This window comes from Emydura macquarii, unplaced genomic scaffold (assembly GCF_026122565.2).
Source record: "Emydura macquarii macquarii isolate MOO-44397 ecotype Brisbane River unplaced genomic scaffold, CSIRO-AGI_Emac_v2 contig_3305, whole genome shotgun sequence".
Classification (NCBI taxonomy): Eukaryota; Metazoa; Chordata; order Testudines; family Chelidae; genus Emydura; species Emydura macquarii.
In genome coordinates, this window is record NW_027133442.1 from 5,978,132 (window position 1) to 5,999,904 (window position 21,773).

Here is a 21,773-nt window from a genome sequence, read left to right on the forward strand (position 1 = left end):
TGGCTGTAAGCATGATATGTGTTCACACATTACATGTTAAGTAACAGCAGCAGTTCTCACTCTTCATCCTAGGCTGCCACATGGTTGTTTTCCAGGGATGAGGTTGAAACACTGTTATTCTGCTGGATAGACAGGACCCTCTGTATAAGAGATGTGAACAGCTACCTTCCCCAATAAACTGAAGGAGCCTTGGTGAAATGCCTCTGGGGCCTCCTCCATAGCACATCTGTGTAGCATGCAGCTCAGCTGTGGGGCTCAGGAAGGCCTGAGTGCTTAGATTGCAGCATGGACAGTTCACATTTCGAAATACCGGTTCCAGTGTTTTGATTTCATAAGAAGGAAATTGTTTCCTTCCTTTAGTTTTGCCTCCGTCAACTGCCATATTTACAAACCATGTAGATTAAACTGTGTTAATAACTAAAATGAACAAGTATTGAATGTGGGGCTATTTAATGCACAGCGTTTTAAGATCATTTGTTTTAACTGGATGTAGAAACAACCTGCCTTCCTCTCATTTGCATGAGCCACTAGAAATTACAATAAACCCAGGATAACAACAATAATGAATATCTAGAGATAGATAGAGAACTTTGTGTTCATAGAACTCATAGCGCCATGCAAAGGAGGTCAGTACCATTATCCCCTTTTTACAAAGAGGTAAATGGAGGCATGAAGCGTGGAAGTGACTTGCTCAGGGCAACCCAGCTGGCCAGTGGCAGAGCTGGAAATAGTCCCCAGGTTTCCCTAAATGATCCAACACTCCAGATTAGAAACATCCTCACTTGTGGGTGAATATATCAATATTGTCATTCCCGGGCATTCAAAAAATCACAAGCCAGACTCCCAAAGGTTGGGTTTTGTAGTGGGGAGGGATGTTAAATATATTTTGGGTTCTTTTTCTTTCCCTTCTGTTTTTGAGTCATTAGGATCATGTTTAAGTTTTTCTCTGCAACACTGAGAACTAGAAGCTTTTATTTTGAATTAAAGCTGAGATTCTCAGCTAATCAAATGACTCTAGGCGGTGGGCCTTCAAGAAATACACCAAGTATTGTGAAATTTGTGACAGGATGGCAACACTGAATATGAACCTACTATTCATGTAATAAATTGCAAGGACAGAGTTTGCAGAAGTATACGAGAAACTGTATTTATCACAAACGTTAGACTGCTTTCACCTGAAATTGGCCCACTAATCTATCTCCATTAGGACATCATTCGAAACCTCTGGGCAGTATTAAAAACTTGCCATTTTAAGGTAGGTTGCCAGATAAATATAATATTTTAAATAAATATACCTCAAATGTGGAATTTTCCATTCTGAAAATTAGACTGGCCTGAGGCCAAGACCAGTAATTTGGAGCTCTGTATCAGTGACATGTTTAAGGGCTGATACATCTTTATTCTGCAGAGCTGAAAACAGAGCTAAACTCTGCTGGTGAGATACACCAGTAGAGAATTTGGCCCAGGAGTTTTAGATCAATGGCAAGTGCAGATGCACAGCCGTCAGATAGGTAGGTTAAGATATCAGATTTTTAAATTGTGACATGTTTAGGTTTAGAAAAGCCACGTGAGAGGTTTTCATGGCTTCTGTTGAGCCGAGTGTAGTTGGGCTGTTAATCAAAGCATCCGGCTTTATAGTCTAACGGATTTAAAACAGAAGCTCAAATTAAATCCTTTCAAACTCTCTAACATCTATTTTCTGAATCTTAGGGCCTGCCCCAGCTCTTATGGGGGTCAATTGAAAGATTCCGATTGGTTCGAGCAAGAGCTGGATCAGTCCCTTACGTGTCACATGCCAAGTAAGCAAGACTGAGGCACAGTGTGAAGGGTTTTCAGCACACCTCTAGGATGAGCTGTATAACTTCCTTGGGTTCACAACAAAGGGAGAATGGATTAAGTGCTCATCCCCCCTCCACCCACCCACACACTCCGCCCCCCCCCCTCTGTCCAGACCCATTGTGTAGAAGAACTACCTGAGGAGCTCCATCCATATGGGTAGAGGTTCCCTGTGATGAAAAACTCCTGTGCAAAGTCATGCAGTGACTGAACCCAAGTTGGTTTGCATGTTTTTGGTGCCTTCACTGGGTATTTTCAGGCATTGCATTGGCAGGAAATACATTTGAGCAACTTTAACTCTAAGACCTTGTCTACATACAAAAGTTGTATCGTTTTAATGCTACCTGTATAGTTAAAATGGTTCAATCCCTCTAATGGGGATGCAGTTATACTAGTATAAAGGTGCTTTATACCAGTGGTTCTCAGCCTTTTTGGGCTCAGGACTCATTTGTAAATGTTCATTGCCTGTCACAACCCAGTAAATAGTCTGGGGGTGAAGGCCCTGGGGTGGTTTCAGTCCTGCCCGGCCCTCATCCCACAGTGGCAGCTCCTGCGCTTTGGGGCTGGCTGGCATTGGCTCTCCACCCTGGGCATCGCAACCACCAGGGTTGCAGCCCTCTCAGGTTTGGCCTCACCCTCATGACTGGACCCAATTTGTAAGAGTGGAGCTGTGACTTGGCTCATGGAGTTGCAGTGCCACTTACTCAAATTTGGCCTACCCGGACTCCTGTCATCATGATAGCTGGGCCAGACTTGGGTGTCGCTGGGACCCCAGGGGTTGCAGTGCCTGGAGCAGGAGGTCAGGCTAGCCAGCTCTGAGACACAGGAACTGCCACGCAACCCTCTGAAACATGCTGGTGACCCAATTTTGGGTCACAATCCACAGGCTGAGAAACCCTCCCTTATACCTATAAAGCTTATTTGCTTACACAGAGGGGAATATGCAATAGTGGTCTGAGGCATCTTTCTACCAGTAAAAACAGAGTGTACACAGGCTTTGTACTACTCAGCTATAAAGCCAGACACTTAACTGACGTAGTTATACTGGTCCAAAAACTGGGTTTATACTAGGCCTAAGTTAAAAAAGATCCTGTGGATGTGTGTATAAAATACAGCCTTATTACTCTGCCTATAGTACTGTGAATAAAAAGTAAACAAGTTTTTTTCACTCTAAGGTGCAACTTTGTCCTGTGGTTTCTACAGCCATGCTCCCTTCTCTTCTGCTTTTATTTAAACAGGAACTGTCTTGTTTAGAATCTGATCTCATATTCTGCAGACAGTTCTTTTATCTCTGTGCTAATCAACAACATGCGCATCTGTCAGTGGAAATTTCTAAGACAGCAGCAGAATTTGCATTAAGGTAAACCTTTCCCCAACAACTCCCTTCCACAACCTAACCCCATCCGTGGCTGTGTAGGTCTCCAGCACCAATAAAGCTAGTAAAGTTCCATTGCACAAGGGCTGGGGGCAGGCATGCTGCTGAGACCCCCTGCATGCCATCTGTGTACCATGAAGGTGTGGTCAGTGGGGGCAACAGCACCCCAGGGATATAGATGTACTCTATAAATCCACTGCATGCAGAGTTGATGTGAAACTGCCACTCTATGGCCTGGGAGGAAAACTCCAACAAAGCTGAAGCAAACATTTAGCTCTAAATCATTGGCTCTTCAGTCATGGGTGTGAGGGATGTGAGAGATATGTCAAGCTGCCTGGAGTGGCTCAGGATCATGAGTGCCGACCTCAGAGCCAACTGTTAAAAAACAGCTCCCTCACACTGATGGATTATTCTAATTAGATTTTACCAAGCCAGTAACAAATGTTAACTTCTGGATCACTATAACAGTTGTACCATGGAGTCAGAGTCCCCAGTCTATATTGCCACCCAGACAAAGTGAACTTAGTGATAAATGGTCACTTACACAAAAAAAAAAAAAATCACTCAGGTTGCTTCCAGTCCCTAGAAGAGACCAGTCAGTCACTTGTCCCCGATCAGCTAGTACTCTAGATCTTACACCAAAGACAACCCTTGAACCCATTTCTGTAATAACTAAAGTTTTATTAACTAGGAAAAAGATAAGTTATTTACAGGTTAAAGCAAGAAAATATATGCACAACTGAGTTGCAAGCTAAATGCTAAGAGTGACAGTTGTAGTGATTTGTCAGTTCAAAGTGTCTTACAGGACAGACCCAGGAGGCAGCCCCTGGTGATCTCTGCCTTCAGTTTGGTAGTTTTGGCCCTGTCTGAGTTCAAACAGTGAAGAAATGGAATATTTTCCTGTGACTTTGTTTTATTTCCTTCATTCAGTTTCCAAATCCCCAGGATAACCTTCATTGTAGGTAGCATTTCAAAGGTACGATAGGGCCATTAACCAATCATTTGTATTGCAGTGTTCCTTGATGGCCCATCTGATTTTGATGATCCTTCAAGATGGGCAGAGGGGATGATTCCTATGCCTGGGTTCACAAATTGAGAGCAAATGTTTCCAAAGTTATGAAGCAAAAACCAGCTTTTCTTATGGCATGGAATAGTGATAAGTGAGATTAATGGATACAGCAATTAACACGCATTTCATCAGTCTAAACACTAAACATATTCTTATAAGACTAAAATCTATTTTGAACCAAACTAACACAGGTGAACTGGTCTGGTCTCCAGCTGCGTGCTTTAGTTCTTAGCTAATGGGGTTGCAGCCTGGGCTACAGCTGGCACCTGACCTGCCAGTGTTACATGATGGATTTCAAAGTAGACAGGCCTGGGGGGTTTGTACACGCTTCCCCTGTCCATACAGGGGAGTTCTTATTTATCCCATGCCCTTCACATTGCTTCTCCATCCAAGGGAGTGAGCTGATGGTGTTCTCTTCTGAGGCCAGTCACCACCCTCTCTGCTCTGTGCTTCATTAGAAGGTGTTGGAATGATTATTTATGCAGCATTGGCCAGGTTCCCTTTAGTGGGTTTTGTGCTTGCCTCTCAGAGTGGACCAGGGAGTCGCCCATCTCCCCAGGGAGGGGGGTAGGGACCCGGGCCCACCCACTCCTCCAGGTCCCAGCCCAAGGGCCCTATGAGTACCAGCTATGAGCTGCTGGCATGGTACTTGCAGCTGCAGTCTTTTTCCCCTGGGCTACTTTTCCCGCTCAGTCCTTCTGGCCTCTCAGGCCCTGCTTTCTTGCTGCCCAGACTGGGCTTCCTGACCCAGATCCCTGTGCCTGGGGGAGTGTTTCAGTCCAGCCAGGGGCAGGTTTCCCCCCTCCTGGCCTCAGTACCTCTCAGGACTCCTCCACCCTGTACTCCTGTCTGCTCCACAACAACTCCTCCAGCTCATGCATTGTCTGTCTGGAGCAGAGGGTTTATATCCAGCACCTGGCTGCGCCTCAATTGGCCTCAGCTGCTCCTATTGCCCCCCTCATGACTCCTAGCTAGTCTGCAGGGAACAGAGCCCTGAGCATTCACAAGCATATCATCAACACTAATTTAACCATAAATTTCTTTATTACAGCAATTGGCATTTGGATATAAACATGCCTTAGAAAACCAACATAATAAGCAATTTACTACCTCTAAACAGTAGTAAGACACTATAAGCATTTGATCAAGATACTTACAAATGTGCTAAACCTCAGGGGATCATAAACCCACATTGGTAAGCTCCATTGTGGCCAGGCAAGTATTAGCTGTGAACTCAAATAAGGGATGTCATTTCCAATTCCTGACTGCAGTTACTAATTTGAGACAGTTTACTCTTATTTCTAGTCTTAATCCAGATCAGAAACTTCTCTCTCTCCAAGGCTTTCCTCCCTCTCTCTTCCCTCCATGCTGACCAACAGGTTTTTCCTTTGCACATGGGTTCACAGGGGTCCTAACTTTTGAGAGAACACTGGCATGTGGGGTGAGAAGGGCCATGTTGGCTCCTTTTAAAATAGATTCTGTGTCTTATTTAAAGCCATCTGCAGTCACCCCTATTGGTCAGAAGCCTTCTCTTTAGAAGCATTCCCTTATATTATTAGTTATTCTTTGAACCAGACACTCCTCACTTCATTGCTTCTGATGTTCTAAGTCAGAACCTGAAAGCCTCTCTTTTACCATGTAGTTTGGGCCTCTTTACAGTACATTTCTGTTGCCAAATGTAAGCTAATTTTATGTTTATTCTGCAGCAGGTAGTGCTAGCATAGGGAGTGTACCTGATTTCAGGCTATCCTCCTCTGTACCTCCTCACACCACAGAACTGTGGCCATTGAGGCATCCTTCACAGCAACACAGAAGCATTGCCTTCAGACTCCTCCATCTGCTGGGGAAAGACACTCTCCGTTCCCTCTTCAGGCCAAACTCCCGCAGAATCGATCCTTTGATCTTTAAAGCAACGTCCCAGACATTCTCCAAGGGTGTACTGTAACGAGTTTGATTTCAGGAATTACAAAAAGAAAAACTTACTGGATCATCATTGACTATCTGCTGAGAGTAGACTTTCAATGCTTGTTTTCTTTCAAAGGAAAGATGCTATGTAGTTTACCAGTCCCCTCCTCCAAAGCCCTTTTCCTGATGCAGCAGTCTACCTCCAGGAGTTCATGGTTTTCTGGAACTGAATTTGCTAATTCTTGAACTACTTTTAACAGTTTTATTATTATAATGGTGCTAAGACACCCCAACAGTGAGCAGGACCCTTTTGGGCTGGGGCTCTACATACACAGAGAAAAAATTCTAGACAAAATAAGGATGACTACCCCCATTTAACACGGAGGCTAAAGAGATGCTTTTTTTATGCACCTGACTGAAGTGACTTCCCAGCAGCACAGGGAATCAGTAACAGAACGGGAAATTTAATGCAAATTTTCCAAGTCCTAGGGTCACACAGCACTCCCTCAGCTATATGCTGTGCCATGCTGTCTGACCTACTTGGGTTGTCTTTTACAATATACACACAGTCCATCACCTGCTTTAGGGTCCCAGCATTACAGCACCTGGTGAAGCCAAGTCAGGCAGAACTGTTCTTCTACCCAGCTCACTTTGAATGGCTCCTTGCTGCCCTTTATATAACTTCCCTTATTGAGCTAATTACCTCATTAGCCCAATCATTGCCCCGAAGTGTCATCTCACCATAACAGGTTAATTGCCTCAGATTTAACCTGTAATCTTCTGTTATGCAGTTACCTCAGTGAGGAAGGTGCTAGAGCTGGCACTCTATCACCTACAGTCTAATGCTTTAACCACATACAGTCCTTCCTCTTTGTATGTTCCTGTTCTTTTCTCACCCTTCATGTCCTGGGACAGATATTCTCTAAATGGATTAGATTCAAAATCAGCTAGGATGGAAAACAAGATAAACTCTGATTTTGAGGAACATGTAACAAAATAGACAAAGTGAAGAGGCTCAGGCTCAACACACCACAGCCACACAAAAGCAAACTACAAGAAGAGTAATTACTATAGCAACTGACACTTCCAAATGGCTTTTAGGCTATTTCCAGGACACAGAAAGCCTGTAAACAAACACATTTAAAACATGACATGTGAAGCCTAATACAGGAGAGTGTTTGAAGGGAATTGTATCTGGAGGGCTTATCAACTTTCTCAGCTGCTACTGGGCTATTAGTAACTTCTTGTTAGAAAAGCAACGGCCCAGAATCAGAGGGATAGTTTTAAAAAATAAGAGGGATGTTTCTGTTATGGAACAAACAGGAACCTGTGCCCAGGAAACCAGATGTTGCTCCCTTTGACTCAAGCAGCTAGGGTCCTGGGCCTGGACCAGCTGGAAATGGAAATTGGTGATAAAACTGCACCAATGAAATACCTGACTTATTTACAGAGAACATACAATGTCTGTTTCTTTGAATGCAGAAGGAACCAGGAATAAAGGGAGCAGTTGCTTAGCTTACAGAATCAGAGCCCCCAGCCCTCTTTAGTCAACACCAGACTCAACAGCTCTCGGTAGCTTTTTCCAGGGTCACATGCTTTACAGGCTCCTGCCTGGCTTTTCTTGCTTCTCTGTTCTTGTCTGTTACCTCAGTAATTGTGGGTACATCTACACAAGAAATGCTACAGCAGCACAGCTGCAGCTGTGAGGCTCTACAGTAGAGACTTACTACAGTGACTCTTGCATTGCTGTGGTAAATTCACCTCCCTGAGAGGTGGTAGCTAGGTCAACGGAAGAATTCTTCTGTTGACCTAGTGGTGCCTATGCTAGGTCTGAGATTGGCTTAGTTACTTCTCTCGGAGGAGAGAATTTTTCCACAATCCTGAGCAGCACTGCTAGTTTGACATAACTTTGTAGTTTAGACCAGCTCTGAGCATTCTCTACTACTCCCACTCACACCTATCCAAACCAATGCTCATCCCAAAAGTTCCTGGACCAGTTTACACACACCTGTTGCCTCAGGTGCAATTTATGTTTACAGTTACACTATTAGTCTCAATGGGGTTTTAATCCAACCCATAACTCATGACACCAGACAGCAGACAGAAAGAGTCTCAGCTATTTGGTCAGTACTAAGCCAGAATGCACTCTTCAACAACAAAAGAGACTCTGTGTACCTATAGAGCCTTTATAGAGGCCCAGGATAGACTGAGCAACTTGCCTTGGGTTCTGTAGGAAGTCTGCAGCATAAACTGGGAATAACACCCATGTCTCCTGGGGCCTGGTCTATAGCAGTTTACGTTGACCTAACTGTAAGCATCTACATTAAATTGCAGCTCCCACCAATGTAACTTGCCCACTACACCGACTTAATAACTCCACCTCTGCGAGAGGCGCAGCACTAAAGTCAAGATAGTTGGGTCGATGCAGTGTCAGTGTAGACACTGTGTTGCTTACATCGACTGTTGCTGCCTTTCAGAAACCATCCCACAATGTCCCACTCTGGCAGTTAAATTGGTGCAAGCACTCCTGGTGAGGATGCGCACCGTCGACACAAGGAACATAGTGTGGATGTGTAAAACCAATTCAATTACTACGGTGGCTATACATCAACATAAATAAGGTTGACTTAATTTTGTAATGTAGATTTGCCCTCAGGATAGATGGACTGAAGGGAACTGCCACTGGGGGAGGTAAAGGGGCCTGCAAACCATAAGAGGAGACGGACCTGCAGCAGCAGGGGAGGCAGAGATTAGGACCTGGTGGTGGCTCAAGGAGTAACCAATTCTGGATCCAGAGGGGAGAGGAAAGTCTGCCTAGACTGAAGCTTGAAGCAGAACTGCCCATGCAGGTTGTGCCAGGCTCTGTACACAAGGGCGAATATCCCCTCCAGGGCCAGAGAAGGCAGTGCTATGCAGCAGGTCAGCGCAGCAGCACCCGGGCCCAGCACCGGGCCTGCTGTAAGAACCTGACTACAATGAGCAAAGACAGCTGTGCTCCCAGACACTTTGGCTAGAGACTTTTGTTGACTAAAGTCAGCTTTTTGCACCAAAGTAGTGATGGTCTGCACATTGCTACCCCCACCACACTGACCCAACTCCTGATTTTGCGACAAAATAAAACCAGCTCCAAACTTTTAGCGACAAAGCATTAGTGTATACACCATGCTTGGTTATGTCACAGTAAATGGCTTCCAGGAAGTGTCCCAGAATGACCATTGTGACCGCTCTGGCCAACAGTTTGAACTCCACTGCCCTGCAGCCATTCGCCCCCTTTCCCCCTTTAAAGTTCCAGGGATTTTTGAAATTCCACTTCCTGCTTGGTTGACATGGAGAGCTCACAGCTCATCTTCCCAGCTGATCATGGGGGCTCCACGCACCAAATGCTCTCCCGCTTGGCACACACCCGAGCTTCTGGATCTGATCATCATTTGGGGAGGAGGCTGTGCAGTCCCAGCTCTGCTGCAGCCGAAGGAACTATGATACCTGTGGTTAGAATTCCTGTTAAATGGTGGAGAAGGACTATGAATGGGACATGCTGCAGTGCTACCTGAAAACCAAGGAGCTGTGGCAGGGATAACAAAAGACTATGGAGTCAAACCATTGCTCTGATGCAGAGTGAAAGACTTGTTGCTTCTATAAAGAGCTGCAAGTCATCCTCAGCAGCGACCCCATTTCCACTGTCAAGAGACTTGTGGATATCTCTGGGGGCAGCAGACACCGGACTCAATCCTGCCGAAGAAGTCACGGACAAGGAACTCAAGTTGGAGGACGATATGGAGCAGGGGACCGGGTCATTTGCTGACATGGGGAGCCAGGACCTCTTCTTGACCCAGGAGGGTTCAAGCCAGTCCCAGTCCTCCAGCTCTGGTGTGCAGGATGTAGGAGAGGAGAACTCAGGTAAGTCATTTTTTTGAGCTGATGTTCCTCGGTTACATGAGGTACAGCTGTCCTTTGCTTTGTTGCATTATACAGGTGTTTAAAGGGATAGATGTGCACAAGAGTAGCTATATTTGCATGTACTTCCCATTCTCCTGTTCAGCTAGGCAGCGTGGTGGAAAAATGTGTTAATGCACACCGAGATTTCACAGAAATCCTCCCTCCAGAGACATCTCTAGGAAACTTTCCTGCAGGTACTTGCCAATCCTCTGCCGGAGATTCCTCGGCAGAGCTGCTTTGTTTCTTCCCCCTGTTGTAGAAAACTTTCCTACACCAACCTGCAATCACTTTTGAAGGGACCAAAGCAGCACACAGGTAAGCAGCACAGGGACCCAGTTTGAAGCTGCTTGCATGGGGGAGATGCACCCTAGCATCCCTGCTTACTCTCAGGAGTGAGATATTGGCTTCTGTGGCCCCCGCCTGTGGAAAATGATGGCACAATTTGAAATTTTGTCCATATCTACTTTCATCAATATCCCAAACAACCACCCAGAACCTCTTCTCCAGCTTGAGTGACCCCCCCGCCACCTGAGCAAAACTCACCATGCCCTGATTGATTGTCGACTTGTACGTTTGTCTGGGGAAAGTGAAAAAGAGGTGTATTTTACAGTAATGCATCAATGCTGCTATTGCACTCAAATAATGCTTCTGTTTATTGTGCTTCTATAGATGTGCCTTTGAAGGGAAACCCACCCCCCACCTGCCGAGTGCCTATAGCTAATAAGAAAATGACCACAGAGAAGCAAAGAGGAAATGATCCAAGTACTCCTCCAGTCCTCTAAGGTGGGGGAAAAAAGGGGCATAGACACACCGAGTCCAAAAATCAGAAAATTGATAGGCAGGAGAGGAGGGAAAATCAGGAGAGAGTGATAGCAGGTCTTGAGTGCATGATAAAAGCCATGGAGGATCAAAGGGAGCTGCTAAAGTCACTCATAATGCTGCAGACCGTATTAATGTTTGCTCACCTGCCCCTTGCAGAATTGCTTTCCATGCCCTCTCCAAACTCCACCCACACATTCCTACCAAACTCCCGGCCCATCTCAGTACCCTGTTCACTCCACCCCTTCAGACAGCTTTCTGAATGATAGCTGGACTTACACCCAGCTTTCATAGCTCACACTGCACATCACTGCTTTCTCCCCTCCAGCCCAGCTTTTCGTGTGTGTTGTGAATAATTGTAATTCAAAAAAAAAAAAAAAAAAAAAAGACATTCTGTGAAGAATAAGCTATTTTTATTTTTCTCTTGCACACGGTGGATGCACCTCACATTGATACACAGTGCAAGCTAGATAGCAGTCATAGTATGGCATAGTGCTGTTTACAACAACACCTTATAGGTGCTCATTGTCAAAGTAGTTCCTCAAGGCCTCCCTGATTTGAATGGCACCTCGCTGTGCCCCTCTAATAGCTCTGACATTTGGTTGTTCATATTCAGTCACAAGGCAATCCGCCTCTGCACTCCACCCAGGGGGAACTTTTCACTGTTAGCTTCATAAATATTATGGAGCACACAGCAGGCGGCAATAACCATGGGAATATTTTCCTCATCTAGGTCTAACTGGCCATAAAGGCATCACCAGCGAGCTTTTAATCTGCCAAATGCACATTCATTGGTTATTTGGCATCTGCTCAACCTGTTGTTGAAGTGCTCCTTGCTGCTATCCAGGTTTCCCATATAAGGCTTCATGACCCATGGCAGTAAGGGATAGGCTGGGTCTCCTAAGATCACTAGGGGCATTTCAACATCTCCCACTGGAATCTTTTGGTCTTGAAAGAAAGTCCCTGCTTGCAGCTTTCTGTACAGGTCCGTGTTCCTGAAGATCCATGTGGCATGCACCTTCCCTGACCAAACTGCGTTGATGTCAGTGAAATGCCCATGGTGATCCACAAGTACAGTAGAACCTTAGAGTTATGAACACATTGGGAATGGAGATTGTTCGTAACGCTGAAATGTTTGTAACTCTGAACAAAAATGTTAGGGTTGTTCTTTCAAAAGTTTACACATTGACTGAATACAGCTTTGAAACTTTACTATGAGGAAGAAAAATGCTGCTTTCCCTTTATTTTTGTCATAGTTTACATTTAACACCGTACTATACTCTAGTTGCTTTTGAGGGTTTTTTCAGTTGTTTTTTTTTTTGTCTCTGCTGCTGCCTGACTGTGTACTTCCAGTTCGCAGTGGGGTGTGTGGTTGACTGGTCAGTTCATAGCTCTGGTGTTTGTAACTCTGAGGCTGTACTGTATATGCAGTACCATAGAGAAATACCCTTTCCTATTGATGTCCTCTGTTGCAAGATGGTCTGGGGACAAAACTGGGATATGTGTACCAACTATTGCCTCACCCATAGTTAGGGAATCCCATTGCTGTGAATCCATCCACTATTTCACGCACATTGCCCAGAGTCACAGTCCTTCATAGCAGAATGCGATTAATGGCCCTGCACACTTCTGATAACACAGCTCCAATGGTGGACTTGCCGACTCTAAACTAATTAGTGATCAATTGGTAGCAGTCTGGAGTTGCCAGCTTCTACACAGTGATTGCCCCGTGCTTCTCCACCAAGAGGGCAGCTCTCATTCTGGTGTCCTTGCGCTGCAGGGCAGAGGCCAGCTCCGTACAGAGTTCCATGAAAGTGGCTTTGCGCATTCGAAAGTTGTGCATTTGAAAGACCTGCAGAACGATGCGATCCCACCACTCAGTGCTTGTTTCGTGTGCCCAAAATGGCGGTGCACTATGTGCAGATGCTCTGTAAATGCAAACAGTTATCTGGCGTTGTTTGTTTGCATGGCATGCATCACATCAGGTGCCTCAGATTCAAGTTCCAATTGGGAGCTCATGATATGCTGCATGACCAGCTGCGATGTGTTTAGAACACTGACAACAGCAGTGGAGAGCAATGCAGGATTAATCTTTTCAGACAGAGATGGTGGGCACTCAGGAAACTGGAGCCATTGAAAAATGCCACGAAACACAGTCAGAAACCATGGAATGACAGGACAGAAATCACTGCATTGTGGGGCGTTGAGCCTGTACCCAGGATGCACTGCGATCCTCTCTGCCTTCCCACAACTCCTAGCGGCACAAGGTGGTGATCTGCCTAGTGGGATAGCTGCCCACAGTTCACTGCTCTCAATGTCGATGCTAAAGCACCAAGGGTGGATGTGCTTCGGTGACACAATGAGCGCTGTGTGGCAAGACGCATTGTAATTACAGCGCTTTTTGACCATCGCTGTAACTTACGTCGCCAAAACTTTCTAGTGTAGACAAGGCCTTTGTCTTGAGACCCCACTGAGCACAGGCCCTTCTGAGGCTTGGTTGCTCCCAGCAACCCTCCTGGTACGGCGCAGCATGGCTGGGTCATGTCTAGTCTCCTTTGCCCAAAAGGACAGGGCAATAAAATAGAGCAAGTGATTGCAAGGGAGAGGTTGACTTGTTCTTGGTTCCTAGGTGATTAGGCAGCAGCTAAATCTAGAACTGAGGCAGTGATGTCTGCCTACAGCCTAAAACAATAAGTCAAATTCTTGACTGTGTTACAGTCCCATTGCCCTGCTGGGGCCACCTGAGAACTGGGGAGCTGTAACTGGCTCCCTGAAACCACCAATCCCTGAGCTCTGGGGCAGCAGAAAAATCTAGCCCAATTGCTATGAGAGAGACAAACTGCCCCCTTTACCTTAATGGTCATATAATAAACCAGTGATTTCACTGGGAATCAAAGCATGAGGGATGGTCATTGTAAGCGTGTTGGCTCCGGGGGAGGCCACAGCGGCTTCCTACAGTCATGTTATGGAGATCTGCCAATTTTGCCTATGAATGCCAGCTCATTTGTGGACTCACAACTGGGTGGAACTTAGGAGAGTATACCCTGGCTTATTTATTTTCAACTGATCCTTGCTTATGGCCGCTGCATAAATGACAGGAGCTCTCACCTCACGTCTGAAGAGCAAGCAAATTGCCTTCTCCATGCCTCTCTGGTTCCTTTGCAGGATGAAGGCTTGTGGTGGAGGCTGAATAATTTTTGTTGCTTGCAACTGTTGTTTCGTTTTATTCTGATTCTTTTAAGGGTTCAAATGTTGGTGCTTTGTCCTTTTTGAGACACGAGCAGAAAATGTTGTGACAAGATCAAATGAAGTGCTGCTGGTGCATGTATTGGTGGGCGGGAGAAGATGGAATTAAAACAAGACAGGAAGAGAGTGGGAGAGAGCGTGCTGCATCTTTCTCTGAACCACGAACAAACTGTGGACGTGTCCCTTCGCAAGGGTCCAGCATGTCCGGCTGTGTATGTTCCTCTTGTTAAAGAGAAAGAACAATGGGTCCCAGTTCTCCATCCCCTGGGTCTGGCAGGCACTTACACCAGCACAAAGGATGGTGTAAAATGCTAACAGATCAGAATGTCCCTGTTTTACTACTGCTTTGTACTGGTGTCAATGATGTGTGGGACAATGGGGAATCAGGCCTGACACCAGCACATCCTATGACACTGGTAACAACAAAGTCCAGACCTTTGATGATAACAAAGTGCAAAAATTAGTTGATGGGGCTAGATGCCACAGCCAGTGTCCCCACCTTGTGCTCCTGACCCTCACAATCTGCCCCGTCCCCTTCTCCTCCTTCCCAGGACATGTGAAAACCTGGGAAACCTGTCGGAGGGGCCCCAACCTCAATCTCGCCCCAAATGACTTTAAAGCAGCAGGAGACTTGGCGTGCATTTCAAACCTACTAACAAAGCTGTCACTCAGTGCCCTTCCTGTTCCATGGAAAGCTCAGAGTCCTTCCCTCAGTCCCCATGTGGCTGAGTGGTAGGAGTGAGCTGGCAAGTTATTTCCCAGGCTGGTTAACCTGTCGTTGTAAATAGCTATTTTATGTTACTCGATCATATAAAGTACAGTGGTGTTGCCACCTACCCACTCCTTTGAGCATCACTGTTAGCTCCTGTATGTATGGGTGGGGAACGCAGACAGCATGAATGAATAACTGATGATAGCGTTAGATAAGAGGATTAACCCAGACCCTCCTTGAAATGAATCATAGAACTAAATCAGAATATTAACTCCTTTAATGTTACAAAAGCCACAGTCTCCATTGTCACTTCCTTGCCAACCTACAGATCACAGAGCACATTTGCTCATCAAAACCAGTTCTCCTAGTGTCAGCAGTTATAGGGCAGAACGTTAGTAATAGGGGGAGGGAGACAGCCCAAGAGCTACGTGCTAAACAGAGAAGAGCTGGGGCTTCTTTTTTTGCTAGTAAAAGTGCTTTGTGAATTGCCTATAAATATAACTGTTGTTTGCAGTGTTGTTGTGGCTGTGCTGGTTCCAGGATGTGAGAGAGACAAGGCAGGTGAGGCCATGTCTTTTATTAGACCCACTTCTGTTGGTGGAAGGGACAAACTTTTGAACTCCATGGGAGTGGGTCCATTACAAGATACTATCTCACTCACCATGTCTCTTATAAATACCACTGACAATTTTCCCATGAGTGATAAGAAGTTCCAGCAAAGCTGATGTTGTTGCCTATTCAAATAGAGAAACTTAAGTTGAAAAGGTGGCTAAGATTGCTGAGTGACGAAAACATACTCCTCTACTGTGTCATTTACAAAACCTGAGCACTTATAAGGACAAGGAAACAAATCCTTAAGGCTCTCAGCAGTCTCACGCTGCCACCACAGTCAACGTTACTGTTCTCAGGTATGAAGAATAACAGTTTTTAATCACATCCTGAAGTCTGACCCAGGAATTTAATGGATTGTTTTTATGTGGCTTTGGTATCTAAACTTTTTCTCTTTTAAGTGGGAAATAATACGTTTAGCAACTGACAGTAGAGTTTCTTGGTAAAGTTCATATAATTAATGCGTCTTGGGGATAATTTTGAATATGCACCTTAATATAAAAGTGTATAAGTATCAATATTATGTAGACTGGCATTGGAGGCTTCCCAATATGTGGCAATAATTTTTACAGACATCATTTTAATGGTTCTCTTTATATTCCAAGATTACTGTTGAAGAGTAAAGAGATGATTTTTAAATTAAGTACACTAGGATGAATTTTTAGTGCAGAAACATTTCCGTTGCCTCCAGAGTGAAATCTGGCCATACAAGTTTTCCAAGTAAAATGTACAGGTTACTAAAATGGGATTTTATAATGGAACCTCATTGCTCCTTTGACTGTGAGGCCCTCCATAAGATACTAAATGAATAACAAACCCGTGCAGCTCTTTCTAGCCTTGATGATTCATAAAATCAGATTAGGATTTTTTAACCCTAATATAGAATTCTTTGGTAGGGATATAATTCTCTATTAAATTCTATAGGATGGATCAAAAATCTAGAGAAAAGTGATCATTTTCTATTAAATTGGAAAAGTTTTTAGAGTAATTTCTATAGAACTGTGTTGCATTTCTATAGACCCTTACTGATTCAATCGCTATTCAATGCTAGAGGACTTTTCCATAAGGGTTGTCCCTAATACAGCCCCTGATTTAGTAAAGCGCTTAAACCTCATTTAAGCATGTGCACAGGGACTTTGCTGAATAGGGATGGAATTACTATGACGCATCCCGAGGAGGTGCCCAGGAGATGAGGCACCTCACTACCACCTGCCCTTAGTGTGAGGAAATCCTGTCTGTGCTTGCCAAGGTTCAGCTCCCAGACTCCACCAGCCACAGGCAACTCAGGCACTCCCCTGAGAGCCCACGTGGGCACTGCTTTCCCTAACGCAGGTCAGTAATGGGCACAGTCCAACCCCCAAGCATCCCCTTGTTCCGCTGAACACAGGCCCGCTGGTCCCCCTGCAGCACCACACCCCAGCTTATCAGGGTCACCTCAGTATCGCTGCCCCATTTAGCACTCAGCACTTAGATACACTTGTAGTGACAACAAGAATGAGTTTGTTTAACAAAGTGACTTTGTTATGGGATGGAGCTTGGAGAAGAAGCAAGTCAGATTAATAGAAACAAAGATTACGTATAAAAGAAAATCATAACACGTTCTAAAGCCTAAGCTTAACTAAGAAGATGCCCACTTAGTACTGCTTACCCATAGCCTTTCTCACAGCGGTTTTCAGTCAGGAGGGCTGAGACACCCCCCCCCCCCCTTTCCTAAGAACAAGCCTGCTGGCAGCTTGTTTCCCCAGATGAAGGATGCCTAGGCATCTCTCTGCACCTCTAGGATATATTAGACCAGTCCTTTGTTCTTCACCTGTAAACAGGGTTCCCCCATGCCTGGCTGTTCAGCTCTTCCTGTTAATTTTCCTCCTGAAGTCCCCACAATCTCTTCATTAGCATTTGACTCAATATGGAAATGGTCTTCTGTTGCAAGACACACACAACAAACACAATGGCTGGCCAGAGAGTTAAGTGCCTTGCACCTCCTGTCTGGGGGAATCTGTCTCAGGCCACGCTACCTCTGGGTGACCTACCTTTAACGTTGAGGCTTCAAGAACGTCATTTCCAAAGGAGATGTGTCTACGTTAGGTAACCTGTACATACAGCTCCCAAAGGCCATGATGACCAGTGTGACACAGGCTTACAGCAGAGCCCTGACATGACACTGTTTGGTGAATTAGAGTGTAAATACCAGGCCGAGGGGATCCCTCTGCCACTTGGCATCAAGAGGGTCCTTGGGTCACAGTTACTCACATGTTTAAGGTTAAACTCACGCTTATGTGCTTTGCTGAACTGGGGCCTCAGTGCATGGAGGTGGAGTGGGGCACTGAGCAAACGCTAGCTGAGCTCTGTCAGACCATGCCGGTCCACCTCACTCCCAGCCTGGGGACACCCAGCCGTAGCTCTCTGACTAATCCCAATTCAGTCTGGCCTCAACCCTGCCCCTGTGTGGCTCTCATCTCTGATGGAGCCCCCTCAAGCTTCATCCCTCCCCATTGCCTGTCTCAGGGCCCGCCAAAGTGCAGTGGAAAGACTCCCATTGATTTAATGAGCGCGGGTCTCAGAAAGGTAACAAGAACAAAATCCCGGAACAAGATTACCACAGCCATACTGCTAGCAACATCCACATACTCCCCACATGCCTACCGCATCAAAGCCAACAGCCTTCTCACGCCAGGTCATCCAGCCAAACCAACAGCCCCACAGCCCCCCACTTTCCACACACAGCCCAGCAGAGCAGCTCTCTGGAGTAGGGTGTACAGGCCTTTCACTGCATCCCCAAGGGGACCCCTCAGCCCTGCCTCCTGCTGCCCCAGAGGCCTGGCGAGCCAGGCAGTTTGTCCAGAGTCAGCCTTGAGGGGAGTGAGAGGCAGGGGCTTTGTCAGCCGGGACAGGAGTTGCCCTGTTTATAGGTGTGTATGTGTTCTGGAGTTTGCTGGCTGATGCTGCATGACCAGGGACTGAGGGGGACTTTGTGGTTTCGGGGCTAAAGCAGAGCTTCTGAATACCCAGAGAGGGATGTTTGTGTTTGATCCGGTGCTGCCTGTGACTGGTCTTTTTAGTCACTTGGCTCACGGTTCTGCCACCCTCATCAGGAAACTGACAGCAGAATCTCCTCCCCAACCTACTGTGCATAGGCTCCGCTCCGCCCCTCCCTTCCCATGCTGCTGTTGGCTCGCCTAGGCAAGCTACCGCATGCACCAGAACACAGCAGCTCCCATCCACGTCCAGGCTGAATGGTAGGGCTTGATGTGTGTGCTGCTGAGGCTGGGATGGGCTGGTCCAGGCAGGGGCATGTGGATTTGAAAGGGTTCTCTTCCCACCTGCTTGTTGCAGAGAAGTGGCAGCAAGTCTATAAGCTCAGGTTGGGATGTTAATGAAATCAGGGAATGAGCTGTTGGCTGCCATAAGAATTCTGCAATCCAGATGCACACGTTGCTCTTCCTCCAGCATCACCAATCAGTGATCATCTGTTTGTATTAGCACCAACATCTGCAGCCCACTTGGGATCATGGTACTGCCTGTCCTTACACTGCACAGCTGGCCAGCATGCCAGCTCCCCAGCGGCTTCTCCTGCCTGCAATAAGATCCTTGCTTCTGCAGTTTTGCTCTTGCCTGTTTACCTGATTGTTCCAGCCAACCTGCTGGATTGCTCTTGTCTATATCAGCTCGCTGCCTGCTCCTGGCTGACCCGCTGGTTCCTCTCCCCAGCTGCATTTTGCCAGGGTCTGTCCTCATCTCTCACCACACAGCTCTTCACTGAGCCACTGTCTCCTCCCTCCATCCCTTCTTTCCCTCTCCTCCCAAATCTCCTTCTCTCTTGCCCAAACAAGTCCACAGCCCATCCCCCTTCCTCCTATTGGCAGGGGCCCTCCCAGGGCTGCAACCAGACCAGCACAATTCCCACAGCTGATTCAGCTAATGAACCTGGCACATTCTTGAACTCTAAGGCAGGCTTGGCTACTCAATAGCGTTCCATGCCTGTGGCGAAGGCCCCAGTCCATGCCTCCGATTCCTGCTCTGGCTCTGCTTCGCTCCCTGGACTTGTAACTTGGCTCCTGATTTGGGCTCTGGACATTCCTGTTCCAACCAGCAGGCCAGCTTCCTGTCCTGACCATTAGGCCAGGCCATCCACAGCCCCCTTCATAACACCTCAGGGTCCTGGAATAGGTCCTGTCCTTTTCTTTCTGTCCATAGTGCTAAATATCTCTCTTTCTCCCCAAGCACCCCCACCCCTTCATCTTCCAGTCCATCCGAAACCCTGCTGCTAGGGCTGGTTCCCTGGCTCATTGCCGACCTGTGATTCTGTGTTACTCAGCCCCAGTTACCATTTCACCATTGCCTCAGACTCTGCCCCCCCCAATCTGCAAGTCTCTGACTGGTGAAGTGATGCAGTCGGTGCAGTGGGGCTAGCCATGAAAAACCAGATGTCTGTGTCTGTTATAACCAGCTCCATGCTTCCTTCCACGCTGCCCACTATGCATGGGACCGCCTCCTGGAATTAACCCTCTCTTCAAACCCCAGGTTTGCTGTGATGTTGCCAGGCAAGGAGTCGGGCTAACAGACACTTTCCATCCAAACTGGTTTTGACAGAAAATGAAGCAACCTTTTCCCCCTGCACAAAGTGTCTCTTTTCAATTGAAAATTTTTACTTTTCATCACAAAACCACAGCCCCACATTTTTCGGTTTTCACTGAGAAGTTGAAGATCTGTGGAAAATTTCAACAAAAACTATTTTCTTTTAACTCTTGTAAAAAAAAATTCCCTGAACACCCTTTCCCCCATCTTCTGTCCAGCTTGAGTAACAGGGCAAGTGGGGAGAGCTGTATTTCTGTCCTATTCCTTTCATGCTCATCTGGGTATATGAGGCCATCAGGCTCTGCAGTAGTGACCTACACAACTACATGAGCTTAGTTTTGTTATCCTCATTCTCTTTCCCGCCTTTTGTCTGTCGTGCTCACTTGTGTCTTTGTCAAGTCCCATGTCGGACTGCTTGGGGCAGGAACTGTCTACCAGTGTACTGATACAGTACACAGCACACTGGGACCTTGATCCTGCTTGGGACCACCAGGCTTCTCCTATTACAAAGAGTAAATCGTCATGGTAATATAAATGCAAAAATATCAACACTGTGGCTTACAAAATTCCCCATCTCTCCCATATATTTCCAAATGTGTCACCATTATTGCAAATACAGCTACAGAAATCTGTGCCAGACATTGCAGCTTGTTATAGACTATCGGTGTCCATGCGTCACAGATAATCAGGTTTGTAATTTTAATAAAATCAATAACAAAACTTTAATTGCCAACCGTCCCTTTTTTCCTAATTGTTTTGATTTACTTTCTGCTACAGCCCAGCCACGCCTGCTTGACTTAACGCTGGGACTGCACAAGTGATATTTTAAAGAACACAAATGCTGAAAACAATGGAAGCCACTAGCTCAGGTCCTTATCCTGCAACTCCCATGAATGGCTCCATTGAACTCAGAGGAGCTACTCGTGTGAGTTAAGTGATGCAGGTGTCACAGGATTGGGGCCTAGGAGCACTTCAACCCTTATTTTACTCCCGTAATGTTATACTTCCTAGAAATAGCAGGCTGTTTACCTGCATGGTGCTTAAATAACACATGGCAAATACCACCACGCTATGGGGGCAGAGTGCACATTGTCTCTCCAAATATCTCAACTTCCAGGGCGTTAAAAGCAATTCTGCCAATTCTCACATTTTTATCGTGAGACTCATGATATTTAGTATGTTTCTTAATTTCCAACTTCTGGAGTCCTGTTATTAATTTTTAAATGAAAGCTGAGATTCCCATTTAAGTTTCCAGCCCTCAGTTGTGGAGGAGACACTGAAAATTTGATCCCTCAAAGGCACAAATCCAGAAGGCAAACTATAAAAAACCCTGAACATTTATTATCTTCATAAATCATCTCATACTTCTGGGGCCCTGACTCGTGACTGAGAATACATGGGGTTGGCAGTGCTGAAGGGGAGTGTCCCCAATGTGATTTCTAGTACACATCACTTCCAAGCCGTGGCAGGTGGCAGCCAATAGATACAGATCACCTTTCTTCTCCCCCATAGACGATCATTGTTGCCAGTGCTCAGAATTTTATCGTGAGTCTTGCCATATTTGGTTATCTTAAATCCCCAGCTCCCAGAGTCAGGTGACTATGGGAGACTCTCAGCTTCCTTTAAAAACAACAACAACAGTAAGTTTCTAGTCCTCATGATTGCAGGAAAAAACTTGAAAATGTGACCGG

The 21,773-nt window shown here is 46.1% G+C and overlaps 1 protein-coding gene and 1 long non-coding RNA gene across 2 annotated transcripts in view; one reads left to right on the plus strand and one right to left on the minus strand.

The window, feature by feature from the left end:
* GALM (galactose mutarotase) overlaps window positions 1-21,773 on the plus strand; it is a 71,464-nt gene that overhangs the window by 10,805 nt on the left and 38,886 nt on the right. The window lies entirely within an intron of this gene.
* On the minus strand, window positions 3,781-6,825 carry LOC137143203 (uncharacterized). Its single transcript, XR_010917126.1, has 3 exons — window positions 6,763-6,825; window positions 6,014-6,219; window positions 3,781-4,290 (listed from the first exon to the last, which is right to left on the minus strand). It is a non-coding gene; the product is annotated as an uncharacterized lncRNA (long non-coding RNA).